The sequence below is a fragment of the Hypanus sabinus genome, chromosome 4 (assembly GCF_030144855.1).
Source record: "Hypanus sabinus isolate sHypSab1 chromosome 4, sHypSab1.hap1, whole genome shotgun sequence".
Taxonomy (NCBI): Eukaryota; Metazoa; Chordata; class Chondrichthyes; order Myliobatiformes; family Dasyatidae; genus Hypanus; species Hypanus sabinus.
In genome coordinates this window covers 63,338,262-63,359,907 of record NC_082709.1, presented here as the reverse complement: position 1 = coordinate 63,359,907, position 21,646 = coordinate 63,338,262, and the positions used below count along the sequence as shown (strand labels likewise).

Sequence of the window (21,646 nt, the reverse complement as noted above, 5' to 3'; positions counted from 1 at the left end):
TTGTCAAGGAAAATTTTCCTTCTTTTCCTGATCTATCAGCTGCTATATTGTAGGAAAAATTCACTCTTAGCTTCAATGATAAAGGGCCGATCTCTGTACTATACTCTCAGCAGATGTCTTTGGGAGTTCAAGATCTAAATAAAACTAAGACTAGGTGGGAGGATGACCTTGGTATGGATCTGGCTGAGGAGCATTGGGCAAAAGCATTGAATAGGGTTCATTCCTCGTCATCATGTGCTAGACTAGGGTTCATACAATTTAAAGTATTACACAGAGTATACTTAAGTAAAGCCAGGCTTGCTGACATATATCCTGGGACAGACGCTGGCTGTGACAGGTGTTCCTTCTCTCCGACTGGTTTAGTGCATGCATTTTGGTCTTGCCCTTGGCTTGATGGCTATTGGGAACTGGTTTTTAAAATTATCAGTGAGGTTTTGGGGGTGACACTGAGACCTTGCTCGCTTATAGCTGTATTTGGTGTGGCAGATGATGCTTTGGGTTTAAGTGCAAGCCAGTTGGATATCATTGCATTTACATTGCTTTTGCCCTGTAGGAGAATCTTGCTGGTCTGGAAATCTGCCACTCCCCCATCTGCTGCTGCTTGGTTAGACGACCTAGTGTTTTTTCTGAAATTAGAAAAATTTAAATTCACTCTGAGGAGGTCTGTGAAGAAGTTCTATTCGATATGGGGACCTTTCTTGTCATATTTTGGGAGTCTTAAGGAATTACCTACTAGCTGACGGCATTTGATTGTACTTGGGAAGTTGCCTTCCTTTTAACATGCATATGGTTTACCTCACAGGGTGGTTGATGAATTGTAATATGGGTGTATTCTGGATCATTTGACATGTTGTGGATGTGTGTGGGCCTTTGTCTTAAAGGAGTGTGGGGGTATGGCTGTGAATGTCTGTACTTGTATTTGTGAAGTGTTGTATTGTATATACATTAGCTGCTATGGTATGTTCAGGGATGGCGGGTGAGGGGAGCTTTGTTTAGGGGTAAGATATAAAAGCAAAATGGAGGAAAATGTAATGCATTACGCATTCTGTATTGCATCATTCCTTCAATAAAAATTAAACTTTAAAAAATTCAATCAGGCTCGTAAGGCATGACCTGCCTTTCACAAAGCCATGCTGACTATTCATAATCATATTATGCCTCTCCAAATGTTCATAAATCCTGTCTCTCAGGATCTTCTCCATCAACTTAACAACCACTGAAGTAAGACTCACTGGTCTATAAATTCCTGGGCTACCTCTACTACCTTTCTTGAATAAGGGATCAACATCTGCAACCCTCCAATCCTCTGGAACCTCTCACATCCCCATTAATGATGGAAAGATCATTGCCAGAGGCTCAGCAATCCCCTCCCTTACCTCCCACTGTAGTCTGGGGTACATCGCATCCAGTCCCAAAGACTTATCCAAATTGATGCTTTCCAAAGCTCCACCACATCCTCTTTCTTAATGTCTATATACTCAAGCCTTTCAATCTGCTGTAAGTCATCCCTACAATCGCCAAGAGTCTTTTTTGTAGTGAATACTGAATCAAAGTATTCATTAGGTACCTTTGCTGTCTCCTCTGGTTCCATACACACTTTTCCACTGTCACACTTGATTGGTCCTATTCTCTCACATCTTATCTTGGTCTTCACATACTTGTAGAATGCCTTGGGGTTTTCTTTAATCCCACTCGCCAAGGCCTTCTCATGGCCACTTCTGGCTCTCCTAATTTCATTCTTAAGCTCCTTCCTGCTAGCCTTATAATCTTCTACATCTCTATCATTACCTAGAATTTTGAACCTTTCATAAGCTTTTCTTTTTGACTAGATTTTCAAGAACCTTTGTACACCGAAGTTCCTGTATCCTACCATCCTTTCCGTCTCATTGGAACATACCTATGCAGATATCCCCTGAAAATTTGCCACATTTCAGCCATACATTTTCCTGAGAACATCTCTTCCCAACTTATGCTTCCAAGTTCTTGCCTGATTGCTTCATATTTCCCCCTACTCCAATTAAAAGCTTTCCTAACTTGTCCGTTCCTATCCCTCTGCAATGATATGGTAAAGGAGATAGAATTGTGATCACTGTTGCCCAAAATTAATTAACAACAATTTCTGAGATTTGTAGAGAATAAAACTTGTAGTAGGAGCAACCCTGAGATCAAAGGCTCTGTACTAACTTGCGCCAAACCCCAAACCTATCAGCCAGTACATCGTAATCCTCAGCAGTCCAGTTGACAGCTCAGAGTGACAGCGTGGGAATAGGCCCTGTGGCCCTTTGGCCCACACCAACCTCAGCATGCTCTCTATTATTCCCAGTTGCCACTTTTGGTCCAGAACTCACCACAACCCACCCCTGCCCCCATATACCCTTCAAAATGCCTCTTAAATTTTGCAACCACCGACCCAAACTACTTCCTCTGGCAGCTAATTCCAGCTGTTCACTCTCTTTTTACAGAAATTACCTCTCAAGACTCTTTTGAATCTTTCCCCTCTTATATCTGTCCCTTCTTGTTTTGGACATCCCAACCCTGGGCAAAAGACTATGACCTTAACCATACTCCTCAGAATCTTATAACTTCTAAACTGTTATCCCTTATTTTCTGTGCTCCAAAGAATAAAGATTCAGCATGGCCAACCTCTCCGTATGAGTCAGCCCCCAGTCCAGGCAGCATCCTCATAAATCTGTTCAGCACCCTATCTAGCTTGACAATATCTTTCCTATGACAGGGTGACCAAGATTCTACACAAACCTCAGTGCAGCCTATCAAAGTCTTATATAACTGCCAGGCCATACCTCAATAAAGACCTTATGAAGGTGCATGTGAACAGCATCCACTGCCCCACCTTCATATAGTCCCTTAATTCATCATCATCATGTGCTGTGTTACATGACGATAATTGTTCTTGGTAATTTTTTCTGCAAGACTGGCCTTCTTCTGGGCAGTGTCTTTACAAGACGGGTGACCCTGGCTATTATCAATACTCATCAGAGGTTGTCTGCCTGGTGTCAGTGGTCACATAACCAGGACTTGTGATAAGCACCACCTGCTCCCATAGCTTCACATTACCCTGATCTGGGGTGGGGGTGGGTGCCAAGCAGGTGCTACACTTTGCCCAAAGGTGACCTGCAGGCTACGGAGGGAAGGAATACCTTCACCTCCTTTGATAGGGACATATCTCCACTCTACCACTCACCCCTTAGTTACATCTGAAAAACTCCAAACGACAGGGCAGATGTGACCTCCCACACACAAAACCATGCTGACATTTCCTGATCAGGCCTTGACTGACCAAGTGAATCAGGTCATGATCCTTAGCAACTCATCTAACTGATCTACTGTTGCCTTCACCATCAAGTCTGTCTATCTGAAGGTGTTGGCGATCTGTTCAAATTCAAGTATATTGTAATTTCGACCATTTATACACACACTAACAAACAAAACAACATTCCTCTAGACCAAGGTGCACCACACAGTACATATAATTCAGAAACAACACAAAGCAATATTACCACAAATAAAATAATAAGGTGCATGTACATACAAGTTAAAAAGTAAACTGTGTAATGCTACCGGTGCTTCATATGTGGTGAAACCTGGATTGTGCAGGCAGCTCAGTAGCCTCATAGCCTGGGGGAAGAAACTGTTTCTCATCCTAATCATCCTTGTCCTAATGTTTTGATACTTCCGGCCTGATGGTAGGGATCAAAGAAATTGTTGGCTGGTCAGGAGAGATCCTTGACAATGCTAAGGGTCCTGGTATGCAGTGCTCTGAGTAAGTACCTCAGATGGGTAGAAGAGAAAACCTGATGATCCTCTCAGCAGTATTTACAATCCTTTATAGAGTCTTGCAATCAGAGGCCTTGCAATTTCTATACCAGACGGTGATGCAGCTGGTCAGGATGTTCTCAATGGTGCTCCTGTACAAATTGGTTAGAATGGGGGGGAGGGGGAGGGGATCCTTACTCGCCTCAATCTTCTCAAGAAACAGAGATGCTGACTAAAGATGTGAAGTTGAGGGGCCAGATAAGATTGTCCGTTATGTGCACTCCCAGACACTTGCTGCTCCTAACTCTCTTCACGGTGAAGCTGTTCATCTATAGTGAGGACTGGTCAGCTTGCACCTTCCTACCATCTGGTTCAGAAGGACCAAGACATGAGACAAGAATGGCTGGAGTGATCCACAAGGTCCAAAAGAATTTGGAAATGTGGGAGTAGTCCTCCTTTTCGATGGTGGGCAGGATCCTGGTCAACAGGTGTGAGGTGTTCTGAGTGTTGCTCTATGTGACATAGGTGGCCCTTACCCCTGATCTGTGCCACTCAGTCATCGGAGCATTTTCTAATTCATCCGAGGATACCAGATGAAGTAGACCTGATGGGTCATGATGCACAAGTCTCCAGAGAACTGTGGAGAAGAGCATATCCAACAGTGCCCTCATGTTGATGGTGTGTAATTGCATCAAGCAGTATGTAAAATTAAAGTACACAAACACAAAGTGTCAGGACATGTCAAGGTTCTACCTGTCCTAGGTGTTGTTAAAGATGTGCCTGGTTTCATTTTACACAATGTCTCAATCAATTGGACATTGCTGCACTACCCATCCTTTGTGGGAAAGTTTCTATAGATAAACACCTCTAACTTCAAGTCCACTAGGCCATGGTCAGCACTAAATATCTTGCAGGCCCTTAAGAGGCCTTGAATCATTGATTCAAGGATTGATTCTGTGGGATAGTTTCCAACACAATCACACAATGATTCTGCGGGTTAGTTTCCTGAGCAGATTGTCAAAACTATTTGACACAATACCTCATCACCAAGGCTGACCAGCAAGCACCAAGACTTCATTTAGATGGCAGTGGTTGCGGGGTTCTCTCATTCAGATCCTTCCTGTGAGCTGGAATCTCACCCTTAATGCATGCTGCCCTCCTGACTGCTGCAATAAGGATGAGCCAATTGCCCACCTCCTTGTTGACTGTGCATTATAAAGAGGCTCTGGAAAAGGACGTAAGCAACCTTGAGAAAGTTTGTTCCAAGTGGCTGCATAACAGAGAATTTTCTGAACCAAACCAAAACAAGCATCAAGTATTACTGTAAGATCATTCTCAGTGAAAAATGTATTTTGATCTAAATGAAACCTATCGGTCTTCTGGCACAACCAGCTATGCATAAGTGAATGCTGCTACCTGGCATATCCCAGCTGCATGAGTACATGCTGGAGGGATGCACTAAAACTCAGTGCTGTCAACACAAAGGGATTGTGAGGAAGAGCAGCAACCCAAGATTCTGTGTAACAACCCACGAGCATTTCAAGGGTATATATGGGTATAGATGGGTTAAGTTTTTATACTTGTCTATAAATTGGAAAATACAGAAAATTTACTCAATATGGTAGCCATATCTCCATGTGATTTTAACACACAGCATCAGAAGCACACAAAATTTTAAAAAGTACAATTACTAAAATTGGAGATAACGAAATTAGCTCTTCCATTCATATGAATGAATGCATGTACATCATACTTCTTAATTTAATATTATGTGAGATCATTTTTACACTGTAACATCCATAAATCAGGTGTTCATAAACTGGGGAATGTCTGTATATTGTTCAAACAGGCAATGTGAGTGGCACTGGCTCTAACTTGACACTGTGAATATATTAAATATATATTGTATGTGTTACTATGAACATACTGATTTAACAATAAATGTATAGATTTGATGACACTATGAATGTAAAGAAAACCATTTTGTTTCTTGTATATATCTTTAATGAAAAACTTCTGAAATTAAAAACATCATTTTAACTCGACTTAGCCTATACATTGTACCTTCTCCGCCCTTCACCTCCCTCCACTGAAGGATGATACATTATGGCAAACACAGATTGATACAAATGACCCTGAACAAGCTTCCTGCCTTGCATTCCTATAGGACACCCCAACACAATGTCATGTTGGAAATACAACAACCTATGCACTCCGGAAAGGAAAAGCAATGAAGTAATGACTAGATAATCGTTTGCTATTAGCTCAGGGATGAACCGTAAGATATAGGAGCAGAATGAGGCTATTTAGCTTATTAAGTCTGCTCTGCCATACTATCATGGTTGACTAATTATCCCTCTCAACCCCATTCTTCTGCCTTCTCCCCGTAACTTTGAAGCCCTTACTAATCAAGAAGGTATCAAACTCTGCCTTAAATATACCCAATGACTTGCCCTCCACAGCCGTCTGTGACATTAAATTCCACAGATTTACCACGCTCTGGCTAAAGAAGTTCCTCCTCATCTGTTCTAAAGGGATGCTCCTTTATTTTGAGGCTGTGTCCTCTGGTCCTGGACTACCAGGTTTCCCCCACTATCCGAAGGTTGAGCGTTCCTATGAAACCGTTCCTAAGCCGAAATGTCATAAAGCTAAGGAGCAATTACCATTAATTTATATGGGAGAAACTTTTGAGCGTTCCCAGACCCAAAAAATAACCTACCAAATCTTACCAAACAGCACATAAAACCTAAAATAACACGAACATATAGTAAAAGGAGGAATGATATGATAAATGCACAGCTATATAAAGTAGAAATAATGTATGTACAGCGTAGTTGCACTTACCAGAATCGGGAAGATTGAGCCAAAATGCACACACCAGACCGCGCAAGGCTTCACGGTCATGGTAGTCTTTCTCAGGGTAAACACGTTTAAAATGGGCATCTTTTTTCGTTAAAGCGAAAATCCTCTTTTGGTTAGCAAAAACAAGTACTAATGTAGGTATTTCGTAAAAGCAAAGTTGCGTAAAGCGAACATTCGGAAATCAGGGGACACCTGGTATCGGAAACACCCTCTATCTAGGTATTTCAATATTTGATAGGTTTCAATGAAATCAATATACCACAGTAGTTAATCCTACACATTCAATATAATGTGTCCTTATGAAAAAGGATGCTCAAACTTAATGTCATCCAAAAGATGCCACCTTTAACAGTGCAGCATTCTCTCAGTATTGCACAGGATGAGTCAGACTGGATTACGTCATTCACGCCTTTGGGCTGTGACAAACTCAATCTCCTGAATTAGTTAATAAATATAGCTAAAAGTTTATAGATAATATAGTGACTGTCAGGCACACAATTAAGACAATCTCACCTCCTGTTGATGAACACCCTCTGCAATTCAGTTTGTCCTAATGTTGTTTGCCTTCTGAACCCCACCCCGGTTGTGGGATTACTAATCTCAGATGATATGCATCTCATGCCCAGCAATTCTTTATTTTCTTTAGTCTTGCAAACTCAGCATTGTCACCACATATTCCCTGAGCTCTGCATTCATTGTTCACAGGTACCTTTCTGTTGAGACAGGCAGCTGCTCCCCAAGTTCTAGGAATTCTCTTCCAACATCCCAGCCCAGTTGTGTTCAGTTCTGCTGCACAGATCCAGTAGCAAATCTTGTATGGCTGAGTGGAAAGAAATAAAAATAACCATCCTTTGGACCCGAGAGAGATGACCTCATTGATTTCAGAATGCAGCAGTGATCAAGCTCTATCAACATTACAGAAGCACGTTGCAGAGAAAAGGCTTGCCCTTGTAAATCCTGAGGCATCAATATTTAACAGACATTACGTAATCAAAAGCCAATCAGGTACTGCGACTATGCATATATGACAGTAGCAGAGAGAAGAAGGGAAGTTGGCGTAGGTTTAGAAATAAAATAATATCCAAACCTCTTACAGACTGTTGGCAATAGATTATCAGCACTTACAAGTCCTGTTAAGGAGGAAGAACAAAGCTTTGTTGTAAAGAAAAGGCATAGCAAGCAATTACATTGTAAATCATAAACATAAAAGATTCTGCAGAACTGGAATCCAGAGCGATATACACAAAATGCTGGAGGAACTCAGCAGTTCAGGCAGCATCTGTGGAGAGGAATAAACAGTCGACTTTTCAGGCTGAGACCCTTCATCAGGACTTTGTAAAGCCCCAGTTCTGATGCAAGGTCTTGGCCTGAAATATTGACTACTCTGTCCCTCCAACCAGATGTTCCTTGATGTACTTAGTTCCTCCAGTAGATTGTTTCTTGTCCCAGCTAGTGAGAAGAGTATTGGAAACGGGAAGAAACATTAAAAATGACAGTCCCAAACAACTTTTTCAAGCAAGGCTGTATTTTAGGACTTTGAGTGTCTCATGCCTTTGATATCTTCAAAGCTATCAATGAGATTGAAAGAGTGCAGAGAAAATTTACAAGGATGTTGCCAGGACTTGAAGAGCTAAGTTATAGGTAAGTTTGAATAGGTTAGGACTTAGTGGTCACCAACCAGTCGATCGCAATCCACCGGTCAATCTTTGAAACCTTCCCAGTAGATTCCAAAAAAAAAAAGAAAAATAAATACACTAATACTGCTGTAATGTGAGCATTATAAAAATAAGTAATACTGATTAGGATAATGGTAATATAGCAATACTCCCACTACAGAAAGCTGTTTGTAAAGAGAGGTTGTTTCCAGGGTTGTGTGGTTTTACTTCCATTCTTTCTGCCCGATGCACATGTGTGTATAGCCCCTCCGTTCAGTGGTTGACTTGCTGCCTGAGATAAAGACTTTTCTGTCAACAAGAAATGAGGAGCACGAGGAACTGTCAGATGATGTGTGGCTACTGGATTTAGGGTTTCTGACAGACCCAACGGCTAAATTAAACATACTTAACAATGAGCTCATGGGAAAAGACCGACACCTGCCCCACGTGATAAGTGCAGTAATTGCATTTAAGGCCAAGCTTGGTGTTTGGATTTCAAATTTAAAGAATGGGAGGGTGACACACTTTCCCAATTTGGAGAAAATGTTATAGGCCATCAAGGAAAAAAATGCTTTTTGCCCTGAGCAGTACTGTGCTTATCTAGAAAACCTGGTAATAGAGTTCGATTGGCATTTTGGGGAGTTAAACATCATGAAAGATATTGCTGCATTTATTTCAAACCCGTTTCTGCCAATGGGTATAGAACTGATAGCAGCCAAATTCCAGCAAATATTTCGTGTGTCAAGTGATATTGAAATGGAAATAATTGATTTGCAAAATGACATCGAGCTTAAAGCAAGATGAAGGGACGGTGACTTTTGGGGGCTTGTCAGCAGTTTCCTCATCTCACCCATGTGCACTAAAAGCCAGTGCCTACTTCAGGTCAAGTTATCTGAATGAAATTGCATTTTCACAGATGAAAATTATTAAATCTACATACAGGAGCTGTCTTACTGACAGATACCTCACAGACTGTCTCAGACTGGCTGTCTGTAGATATGAGTCAAATTTCAGGGAACTAGCAGGAAGTATTCAGCCCCAATCATCACATTGAGTGCAACAGTCAATTTTTATTCGTTTATTTTTCGTGTTGAAATAAAATTAAATAATGAAACTTAGAATTAAAGGTATGAAGTATTGTAATATTCTTAAAGAAAGACAGCTATGGCCTGTTTGACCTGATTGGCCTGTTTTCTTGGTTGAATTAATTTGAAAGTTTGACAAAAGCATTTTATGTAATTCAAATCCAATTAGCCCAGATAAAAGTCCTCAAGTTGGAAGTACAATCTGAGCTGTTTTTTCTCTAAACAATTTAGTAGGTAGATCTTGCCTTTCACTGAGGCCGAGGTAGGGGATCTTGGGCTTAAAAAGTTTGGCCACCACTACCCTAGAGCATAGGAGAATAAGGGGAGATTTAATAAATGTATACAACATTATGAGGGGTATAGATGGAGTAAAGGTAAGCAGGCTTTTTCCACTGAGGTTGGATGATACTCTAGAATTAGAGGTCATAGGTTAAGGATGAATAGTGAAATGTTTAATGGGAACACAAGGTGGAACTTCTTCACTCAGAGCATGGTAAGAATGTCAAATGAGCTGCCACCTGAAGTGATGGATGCATATCAATTCCAGCATGTTTCACATACTGGCAATAAAGTGATTCTGAACTGAAATCCAACAGTATAGGCAGGAGCTAGATTTCAATTTTTTTGGCATTGTGCAGATTGGGAATCCAACTGGTCCAAATGATATGGTCGCAATGAGTTAACGAATGGAAGTGCTTCTTAGAGTGTTGCATGTCAGCCAAGCTGCTGCCTGTAGTAGCAACCTTAGGTTAACCCTCAGTTGATCCCCACCAGGGTCCACATCATCTCCACAGCATTTGGCATGAAGTAAATGGCTAGCTCAGAGAATGGAGTGGGAAAATGGTTTTTAGCAGGCTGACACAATATGGTTTGTGTAAATCAAGTGACCTGTTTCAATTCACTATGACACTAGTTCTGTTCCATTAGGAAAGGCTGGGACAAGTGCCGTATCAAACTGAAAAACTAGGGATGTAGTGAGATATTTCCCCTGGCTAGGCTGTTCACATTCCTCAAAAATTCAGTCAGTCATTTAGGACAAAAACATGAAAATGATGATTCATTAACCAAGAAGGATGGAGAGCTTCAGTCACTGACATTAATTCCTTAATCAGCCATAATCTTAGTGAATCATGATGCAGTGAAGAGAAGCCAAATGACCTCTATCTGTAACAAGGTTCTCAGGACTTCCACATGACCTGGCATCCCTCAGCATCTACTCCAGCTCTCCACAAGGTGCAACCACTTCCCCATATAATTATGGGAGATAATACAGCAACTACTTCCTCTTTTAATTATGGGAGATCCCATACTAATATATAGGACTGTTGGAAACTCTGAACACCATCTTCCTCCTGCAGATAGCAGTATATGCAGTTAAATGTAAGTCTTTCAAAGACAAATAAGTTTTGCCCTATGTAGCCAATCAATGTTTAACTGCTGGATGCTGTAGTGGTTGCAGTGTTGTCATGGCAGGGCTCACTTCCAGTGAGAATTCATCTCTGCAGGTTTCTGAAGTACCAGTGGGGTGATTACTCCAAAAGGAACAAATGTGAAATTGTTTTTGCATTCAGTGGAGACTCAGAGGTGCACTGCGTTGACAATGGGCCACTGGGTCTTTTCAGGCCCATACTCAACTTTTGTGTTAGAGAAAGAATCTCATTTGGTACAGACAGTTCCCCTTATACAGAAGGGAAATGCTGTTCAACATGAGACAATCGGCAACCCAAGATTCACATGCTAACCTTCCTTCTGAGTTACTGTCTCCAAAGAGAACAATTCTGACCCTAAATTATCACAAAATTGCCTACCTCCAGTCCCGTGTAACTGAGCAGATTTCATCCTTTGTTTAGTCAGTTCAGTACTTCAATGACTGCACCAGTGGCCAAAAGTGTATAGCTTTTGGTGTACGTTATGCCACTTTCTGTTTACCATTCACCTCTCCTCACTGACCAACAATGAATTAGTCCTGGTATACCGAAGCTTTTAAGATTGGTATCCAAGTGCTTAAGGCTTCTCCATAGCATTAGTCTGGTTCGTAACCACCCATATACAGCAACACCCTCTCTGTACAATCTATGTCACTCTTTCCATTTCCACTCCATCACCACGACAAACCATACCTTCAAATGGCCAGCATGGTGACCCAGCTAGAGCCGCTGCTTCACTGCTCTGACAACCTCGTTCAATCCTGGCTCAGGTGTTATCACTGTACAGAGTTTGTACAGTCTTCCTAGTGCCAGCTGGGTTTCACCTGAGTACTCCAGTTTCCTCCCATATCCCAAGATCCGTGCAGTTTGTTGAGTTTATTGGTTGCTGTAAATTATCCCCTTTGTGTGGGCAAGTAGCAAATTCTGATGGGAATGCTTAGAGAATAAATGGAGTTTGTTGTGACCGTCGGCATGGACTCACCTGTTGCCTCTGAACTCTATCATCAATAACTCCTTAATAGGTTGGCCCCCGCAAAGTCATTCTTTTTCCAAAATTGTTTCTGTTTTTCTCTCCTCCACCAAAAATCCTCCTTTAGTACATTTCCTTACATTTATTTTTGGTTTCTGTCCATCATCCTAACTCTTAAATAGTCCTGTCTCCAGGCAGAGGGGTCTCCAGGTTCCGAATGTTCTTCTGAACAAAATGAAGAAAGAGTGGCTGATTTGGATGTCATCCTTTGTGCCACCTCAGGTGGCAATGAACAATTGAAGGCAAATAGATAATTTTTCCCCCAGTTTCTTGCTTAGCCTTTATCTCTGTACCAGCACCTCTGGTTATAGCCATCTGCTCACTACCACATCTGCTTCATGCATTCCAAATGACTACACTTCAATAAGAGTGCCAGTGGCTATAATGCATTTTGGGTCATCCCAAGGCAAATGCAGTGGCATATAAATGTCTTTCTCTCAGTAAAAAAATCAGTTTGGGGCTGTTTGCAGTTGAAATGGAACAAACACACACCAACAATAAATTTCTGAGATCCCAGAACAACCCTCCAGCTCTTATAAAGACTTAATAATTAAAAAAAAGTTTAATTAACATCTCCTGTGCAAACTTATCACAGGCATCCCTAACACATGAAAATCAATGAAGTTCCACCTCAGACCTTGAAAACATAATTAGGAGATCTTGAACTCTAAACGCAGGTCAGTAAGGATGCATTGCTCATTACAGACAGGAAACAACAACAGTGAAAGGTACTTCTTCATTGATGCGCATAGGGTAGTAAGAATACAAATTATCCTGATAATTAAAACTACCCTTTCTCTTGCATCTCTCTCCAGCCTCAAATTATTCAATATATCAGCCATGATATCAGGAATTGGGAAGGCTATTTTGAGCACAAATCTGCTCCAGTTTGGATGACATTTGAAGTGCTCAGCTATGCTTTCCATACAAACTCCTTCATGAGTTGGCAGAGGCAATCAGAAGAGACTGTTGATTTGGCTCCTTCTGTCCAAAAGAGATGGTTTTGTATCTATCATCGTATTTCTCAATCCTTTCTATCTTGACAAAACTAACTCAGATTTTGACCTGTTTCAAACTAATAGTTTGTAAATTACAGTATATCATGGTACAATGCATCATGAACAAAGGTACACTCATAACACAAACTTAATACAGTGGATTCCGGTTAATTGGGACACATCGGGACCAGCACATTTTGGCCCACTTAATTGTTAACCTAATTATCTGAATTTTCATGGAAATAGTTTAAGTATAAAAAAGAAAAACAACTGTTTAACTGTGTAATAAATTAAGTATTTAAATGAAATAGAGAACAAATTAGAACACTACAGCTCGCAATGGTTACTGATGGAGGAATTCATTGAGTATGTTGGCATATTACTTGATTGGTAAATTACCCATTCTTAGCTGCTTAAATCATCAAGGTTTTAACTTTTCCTAATAATCAACAATTTTATTTCATTAGTTCCTGACATACTTGAATACAAAAGTTATGTGATCATTGCTTTCTTTGAACCTGATAGTGTTGCAGTGTATAGGAAAGGTAGCTGTCCGTCAAGGCATGAAAAGAAAGGCCTGTTTCATCACCATTGTAGATATTATCTGTTCAAAATTTTTGAAGCAAGTTGGGAAGATTTGTAAATTTCCATGCTTCTGCACTTATAGCGCTGGCACTACCCATCTTGCCATGTGCTTTCTTGAACTTAACGTGGTGCCTACATTTCCTTCCAAATAAACAACTATCTGTGCTTTAATATCTTCGTCACCCAGCTTCTTAACTAGGTCCTCTGACTTGTTTTTAACATTGACACAAACACCTCTTCCAGCATCAGGTTCTCCATTATTTGTTTGCTATATTATTTCTTGATCAGATCTCATTGCTTGCATGTAAGTTTACAGCTGCTATCGATTACTTATCATTGTGTTGTTAAGCAATTAACCTTTGACATCAGGTCAGCCATTTTTTTATATCGTTTGTACATTTCATTCAGTTGCTATTAATTAAAAGCAATTTGTTAGGAGTCTGAGGAATTTTAATCAACATTTGAATCTATCTTTTGTGAGAACGCCTAGATGTAGCGCCCTTTTATTCAGCTCCTTGCATACTGTTCACACATTGGTGAATAATAAAACAGCCTTCAAACTACAACCACACTGGGACTGGAGTTTATCTACCTGCCTAGCTTAAGAAAACGGGGAAAACTGTTGAGTGAGGACAGAATATCCAGTTACAATGGAAAATCATTGAGGGCCTCTTCAAAATCCAGATCTCTACCTTCACACTTCTGATTTTGATACGTTCCCTGTAGTCCCTTGTTTAATACCCATTTTCCTTGCAGCTTACCTTGCTAATTTATCAAGCTTGCAATTGTCGATCTCAGCACTCCAGCTGACAATGAATAGTGTTAGGCGGATGACTTTTACTTTGGTCCAGTAGTGTAATTTTTTTTGCTACTGTCCAATCTTTTTGTGATAAGGGTCTCAAAAAAATTTTTGAAGTCAAAATTTGAGAAACAAAATTATCAAAAATCCCTGCTTTTTGAATTAATGCCTGTCAGGCCAATTGGATAACATAAACCAAGCACACACAACTGATGCAATTGTTCATTCTAAGCAAGGTGTTGTGTCTAACAACCACCAAGAGCATGTGACAGGCTGTATGCTGCCTCATTTAAGCAGCAGAGTCCTAAATAAATAAAGTGAATCCTGTCTATTTTCTTGATTTGTTTTTAAGAATTGTCCCAAAAAAGCACCTGCCCCAATTAACTGATGGCCCAATTAACCAGAATCCAGGGTACTTCAATTCTAAACTTTTTAAGCTCTGCTATGTATCCATCCCCACTCCATCTAAACATTCTACCTTTAACGGTATCAATGTTATCTGTGTCAGACACTGCACAAATGATAGCCTTGTTATCTAACAAACCCAAGACTGTGTGTGTTGATTGCAAGTTCAATTTTTGCTCCCTAAACAGAAACATACAACTAAGCAGGGCATATCTGCACAGTACGAAGGAAGCACCATGTTGCCAGAGGTACCCTGTGGGTGACATTAAACCAGGCCTTTTGATAGGTGACTGTAGAAGCCCCGCCCCCATTGTTATTTTTAATTGGCAGTTGTTTTGCTCAATTTGCAAACATCTTAGAGACCTGAAGTTATAAAGTGATGCATGAAAAACAAATCCTTTGGCCCACCTAATCCTTGCTGACCATCAAGTCTCTATTCACAATAATCCTGTTACAGTCCATTTTATTCTTCCTGTATACCATCAAATGGCCCATCTACCATTGATACTTACAAACTAGAGACAATACACTATGGCCAATTAACCTACAAGCCTGCACATCTGTAGGATGCGGGAGGAAACCAGTGCACCTAGGAGTCCACATGGCAACAGAGAGAATGTGCAAGCTCCACATAGTCAGCAACAGAGGTCAGGATTGAACCCACGATGCTGGAGCCAAGAGGTAGCAGCTTTACCAGCTGCATCACTTTCTTCAGATGTACTATGAAGTACATAAAAGACTTCCCTCTCCTGTTTCCAAACACTTAAGAAATATAGTGGATTCCAGTTAATTGGGCCAATAGTTAATTAGGGTAGCCACTTATTTGGGACAACTCAAATTTTTTTAAGAAGAGCCCATTGTGTCCACTTAGAGTGCTACTTGCATGTGTTTAAAAAGCAGAGAACTTTGTCTCTGATAGTTGGCGAGAAACAAGCTGCAACACAATACCAAACTGTTTTTCTTATTATGATTTCAAGCATTAAGGGTAGGATATGCCAGAAGTGGCTAGGAGTGAAAAAGAAACTATTTCACTACTTCAAAAAAATAAGGCACCTCGAAAAAATTTGAAAGGCACCAACAATCACCTGGAATGTTATAATGAAAATGAAGATTTGGAGGATGCAATCGTCGAAAGCATTGAATGAAGGCAGTTCATTATCTACACTGATTTTGTTCAGTTACAATCAAAAGAACATGGCAGTATACACGGGGTGAATTCCTCTGTCAACAACTAATAAGTTATATAGTAGTAATAGTGTTCTACTTTGTTGTATATTTCACTTTAATACACAATTTGTTACTCAGTAAACATTAGTTTGTCTTTTATACATTTTCAACCATTTTAATTTCAGCTAATTGGGGCAGCTGCTTAATTGAGCCAAAATGTACTGGTCCCAATATGCCCCAGTAGACCGCAATCCACTGTAATTAGAAAGATCCAGGGTTTAGTACCAATGGTTACCTGTGGGGGGGGGGGGGAGATTATTGCAGCTTATATGCTAATAACTGCATATTTCAGATAACAATGCAATAGAATATATTCAGCTCTAACAGAACCTAGCAAATTCATAAATGAAAATAGAGGATTCTCTGACACTTGTGTTGCTATAATCATAACTGCACTTTATTTCTAAAGTCAACAGAAGGTTAAAGAACTCAAAGTAGAATGACTAAGATGTCATAATCAACATGAATGGAGGGGGGGGTTTGTCAAACTCTTCCTTTTGAAAGCACAGTCTTGTAAGAGTGTGGGTTGACTGAGCCCTGTAGCTAGCTGTAATAAACCTACTTAAGATTCATATGTGATAAGGGAACTTAGAAAGGCAGACTGAATGTAACATGAAGCATGTATGACACTTGGCCTCCACTTCAGTCCAATTACAATAACCTTTCCCCTTACCCCTTTCTGAAAGTAAACAGCAGGTAGAAATGGGTGGGATTGATTGAAAATAGGTTCCCAGGTTAGCAAAGTTGTAAGATGAGAGGAGATGGAAGGAGGAATTGGAAAAGAAGATAGATTAAGTTTGTACAGTTGTGGCATGGAGAGCATTCTAACTGGCTGCATCACTGTCTGGTATGGAGGGGGCCTACTACACAGAAGTAAGCTGCAGAGAGTTGCAAGCTCCGACATTGGCACTATCTTCAAGGAGCAATGCCTCAAAATGGCAGTGTCCATCTTTAAGGAGCCCAATCACCCAGGTCATGCCTTGTTCTGATTGCTACCATCAAGAAAGGAGGTACAGAAGCCTGAAGACATGCACTCAGTGATTCAGGAACAGCTTCCCCTCTGGAGACTGAACCCATAACACTACCTCAAATGTTTTATTTCCATTTTGCACTACTTATTTAATTATTTAAGATATAAATACTTACAGTATGTGGTGAACTGCCTGTCTGGACACACCCCTTGCTGACTGCTCCTGTGGCTCCTCCCACAGGCCCCTGTATAAAGGCGATCTGAGGCCTGACGCTGGGCCTCAGTCTCCAGGACATAGTATGATGGACACTCACTCCTGGTTCCTTCTTCCAGTCAATAAAAGCCGATATCTCGCCTTACGTCTCAGTGTGAGTTATTGATGGTGCATCACAGTAATTAATGCTTTCCCCTCTATTATTAAGTATGGCATTGTACTGCTGCCGCAAACTCAACAAATTTCACGACAAATGACCGTGATATTAAACCTGACTCTGATCTTCTGAGGCATCACAGGCAATGAATTAATGCAGTGGGAATAGGAGGGAGGGTGAATAATCCACGAGCATATGGGAAACTGGGTTATAATAAGATTATTGTAACTAGATTGTTGATGGTTGGATAAAAGGCTATTTCACATCGGGGAAGGAGGGGGAACTAACTGTGGATGCTCATGGGGATGGAGGGAAGAGATGAAAGGTTGGCAAGACTCAGGGTTGACGAGGGTGGGGCAATCTGGATGGTCGGCTGGAGTTTTTACGAGGAGACGGGTTGTGAATGTTCTGGGATGAGCGGTAAACAAAGGGACGGGCTGAGGGACAAATGACGGAAGGGGACGAGGAGCTGAGGAGGGAGTAGACGAAGGGAAGGAGGTAGGGGAATTGGGATTCGAGGAGGGGCTACGGGCTGTGGGATAAGGAACAGACACGGGAAAAGGGATAGACAAGAAGGGCGCATCGATTAAGGATGTTGTTAGAAGCAGATGAGAGGAGGGGATCTGAGGAGTGAATAGACTAGCACTAGGGGGACAGATGAAGGGAGGGGAAATCTGAGGAGGGGGAGTGGTTGAGTGAGACTGGCTGTCTGTGTTCGGAGATGGGGGGAGGGTGGTTTGAAAGCGGCCGTGAGTGTGGAAAAGGGGAGGAGAGATAAACTCTAAACAAACCGGCATTAAAGCCCCGCCGCTCCTTCCCCGCACTGTTGCAGGCTCAGTACTTACCCTGCCGGCTCTGACTCAACAGCCACCTCCACCACTGCCCAAAACACGGTTACACACTCCCCACGGCTCGAGTGCCACACCGCAAATCCTCCTCCCCGCTCGAGCTGGATTAATAGAGCGCCAGACAAAAGGTCCGCTTGAGCAAGAGGCGTCGTCCGGATTCACTTACCGAAAGGACTTTCCTTGTACAACGTGCTCATTTTACTATTGTAATTACGAAAATTCTGCTCATTTCCTTTTTTCTAGATTAAAATTTACATGGCAAAAGCTAACTCCGCTTGAAAATTAGGTATTTGAAGGAATCTTTCATGTTTTCAAAACTCCTGGTGCAGGTGTTAACCCTAAACATCAATTGTCGTCACATATAGTGCCAGACCCGCAAGTTCCTCCAGCAGTTTTTTGCTTTCGTACCTCCACCCCTAAAGTTTTTTGCTACCTCAACTAAAATGGTTAGTTTTGAAAGTGACACCAGATGGTCTGGATCGCCTGACTGTTCAACTTCGGAAGAATCTCTTATTTAGTATTAACCAGCAATCTGCGCAAATAGTTGTATTCATTGACAGGTCGTCTATGAGTCAAGTCATTGCTCAGGATTATGCTGGTCACGATGGATATTTGTTTTGGATCATTGCGTTATCAAGATGACACAGTTGACTGAGCCCAGTCACAAGATAAGTGCGAAAAATTAACCCCTGACTTTGGCAGAAGTGTCCAGGATATTACACAGACTGAAGGAGATGTTGAAGAGAATGAATATACCTTTTTTCAACAATATACATTGACTTGAAGGTTGAAGCAAGCGAAGGAAAGAATAGAACAATGACTGATAATGTGATATGGTCAGTGAAGTGGCAGACGGAGTTTAATATGGGTAAGTGTGAAGTGTTGCATTTGGGGAGTCAAATGAGGAGAAAATAGAAAACATTGAGGTACAGAAGGATCTTGGAGTTCAGATTCATAGTTTACTGAAAGTGGACATCCAAGTGGGTAAAGAAGGCATATGGAATGATCGCTGCATTGGCAGGGGCATTGAGCACAAGGGTAAGAAAGGCATGCTCCAGCTATATAAACTAAAGTCAGACCATATGGAGTACAAGCAACACACACAAAATGCTGGTGGAACACAGCAAGCCAGGCAGCATCTATAGGGAGAAGCACTGTCGATGTTTCGGGCCGAAATGAAGGGCCAGGGCGAAGGGTCTCGGCCCAAAACATCGACAGTGCTTCTTCCTATAGATGCTGCCTGGCCTGCTGTGTTCCACCAACATTTTGTGGGTGTTGCTTGAATTTCCAGCATCTGCAGATTTCCTCGTGTTTGCCATATGGAGTACTCTGCATTTCTGGTGTGGAGATTATGAAGGTAAGTTTAGCAGGATGCTGCCTCAATTAGAGGATATGAACTATTAGGAAAGGTTGGACAGACTTCCGTTGTGCAGCTCAGAGGATCGGAGGCTAAAGGGTGACCTGATAGAGGTTTTTTAAATTATAAAAGGCATTGATAGAGTGGACAGTCAGAATATGCTTCCCAAGGTAAAATGTCAAATACCAGAGCACGTGTTTTTAAGGTTAGTGAGGTGAAATTTAAAGGCAATGCGAGGAACAAATCTCTTACACACAGATTGGCAGGTGCCTGGAATGGATTACCAGGGGTCATATTGGAATCAGGTGGTGTGCCAGAGTTTGAGGCTTTTATACAGATACATGAATATGGAGGATCTGGATCACAAACAGGAGGAGTGTTGTGTAATATAATGGGTGGAAACATATGTACAATTCACAACTACCGACATTGAGTTGGGATTCACTTCAAGAGGTTCTGTCTGACGTGATGACATAATGACATTTCTACTGAGCTTTATGTTCTCCAAAATGAGCTGCTATCATTTCCCTTAAACTTAAAATGCCTCTGATGATTTACTTACAAAAACCTACACTGGTGACCACAATGACCCAGGATGATTCCAGAGTTAGTTAACCCGACGGCCAACGCAGTTGCTTTGTAACTGCCAGAGTCTGAGTTCACCAAGAAGTTGTTCCCCTTGCCCAGCCTGTGGGATGCTTGGCCTTCAGAGCTAATGGACCTCACGCTGTCTCCCCTGGGAAATCACCATCCTCATTTTATTTTTAAAGAACTCTTTATGCAGCAAATGCCTGATCAAGTTTGCCTAGCCCTCATTGCCAGTGAATGACTAAAGGGAGCTTGCTGAAATGGCTGTTAGTCTACACTCCACCAGGCAGAGGTGCATAATTCTTCCACCTTTCCCTGCCCCAATTACCCCAGTCATCAGGGCCTCCAACACACGTACACCTGCAGCTGCCAAACAGACAACACCGGGCCTGTGCTTCTACCGTGCTCACTGTGATACGAACACCAGGAAGTGCTGACTGCCTTGCAGCCTTGACAATGCCAGCACATCAGGTCTTTAGAGGTCTGTGAACACCTAGGTTCCGTTTACCAGGGTCATCTACTGTTCATTACAGACACCCTTCAGAGCGACACTTCTTGTGTGACAAGGGTGCTCAAGTCAGTGTGCTGTCAGCATCGCCTATTGATCGGAAGGCAAAGAGTGACGAAACTTCGCTGGAGGCTGCCAACAGCAGCAGGATCCAGAATTACGGGACACTACGGGTGACCCCCTGCTTTAGTGGGCGATTTTACACGTGGGACTTCATCCTGAGTAAAGTGGCTAGACCTTGGCTCAGTGCAGATTTCCTGTGTGCCCAAGGACTGCAAGTTGACCAGAAATACCACCGGCTTGTGAATGTCAAGGACCTTAGGTCATTGAAATATTGGCTCCTCCAGTAAGTTCCCCACAGCGACTCTGTAGAAGCACGTGTACCACCGCACGTGAGTTTACTCAACTGCTGGGCGAATTCCCAAACTTCACCAAGCCCACATTCTCCAATGCAGTCACAAAACATGGGGTTGAGCATTGCATTTCCAAACTGCCCTGCCAGTCTACGCCCATACGTGTAGACTGGACACAGAAAAGCTGGCCACTGCAATGGCTGAGATTGCCAATGTGGAAAGGCTTGGCATTGTACACAAATCGAATGGCCCCTGGGATTTGCCCCTCCACATGGTCCCTTTAGTTAATATTTTTCTGAAGTTGACTTAGTTAGGGGCTACTTCCAGATGCCTGTGTGCTTGGAGGACATTCCCAATGGCTGTGATAATCCTGTTTGGCCTCATTAGTCTTTGTGCATAGCATTTGAGCTGAAAAGTGCAGCACAGACTTTACAATGGCTGATGGAATCTGCACTAGGAGACTTAGATTTTCTTTTTGTTTGCCTGGATGACATACCTGTCGCCAGTAACTCTAAATCTGAATACGTATCACATCTCTGCACACTTTTTGAGTGCTTAAGCCAACATAGGTTGAGTATTAATCCTGCTAAATGCCAGTTTGGATTGTCAACCATTGACTTTCTTGGCCATCTTACTTCCACTGAAGGTGCGAAAACCCTCCCATCAAAAGTTGACACTATTATGGATTTCCTACCACCTGGACTACTCAAAAACTACAAGAGCTTTTAGGTATGGTGAACTTCTAACACTGCTTCATTTTGTGAGCTACTAAACTAATGCTCCCCTTGTGTAGTGCCCTTAAAG

At 41.8% G+C, this 21,646-nt stretch overlaps 1 protein-coding gene and 1 long non-coding RNA gene across 26 annotated transcripts in view; one reads left to right on the top strand and one right to left on the bottom strand.

Moving 5' to 3' along the window:
• The window catches only part of plekhm3 (pleckstrin homology domain containing, family M, member 3), a 127,199-nt gene extending 108,680 nt beyond the window's left edge, over nt 1-18,519 (bottom strand). For 7 of the 24 annotated variants that reach the window (XM_059967287.1, XM_059967296.1, XM_059967295.1 and 4 more), the window contains exons 1-2: nt 18,034-18,516; nt 7,346-7,456 (exon numbers count right to left, since the gene is read on the bottom strand). The gene's annotated coding sequence lies outside the window, so the exon portion shown is untranslated. Of the gene's footprint in view, nt 1-7,345; nt 7,457-7,723; nt 7,767-11,785; nt 11,999-16,993; nt 18,000-18,033 lie in introns of those variants that run through there. The other 17 variants (XR_009511669.1, XR_009511668.1, XR_009511670.1 and 14 more) reach the window with 9 other exon arrangements.
• Nucleotides 18,520-18,611: 92 nt separating this feature from the next.
• The window catches only part of LOC132392832 (uncharacterized), a 106,110-nt gene continuing 103,075 nt past the window's right edge, over nt 18,612-21,646 (top strand). For both annotated transcript variants that reach the window (XR_009511665.1, XR_009511666.1), the window contains exon 1: nt 18,612-18,904. This is a non-coding gene — a long non-coding RNA (uncharacterized LOC132392832). The remainder of the gene's footprint in view (nt 18,905-21,646) is intronic.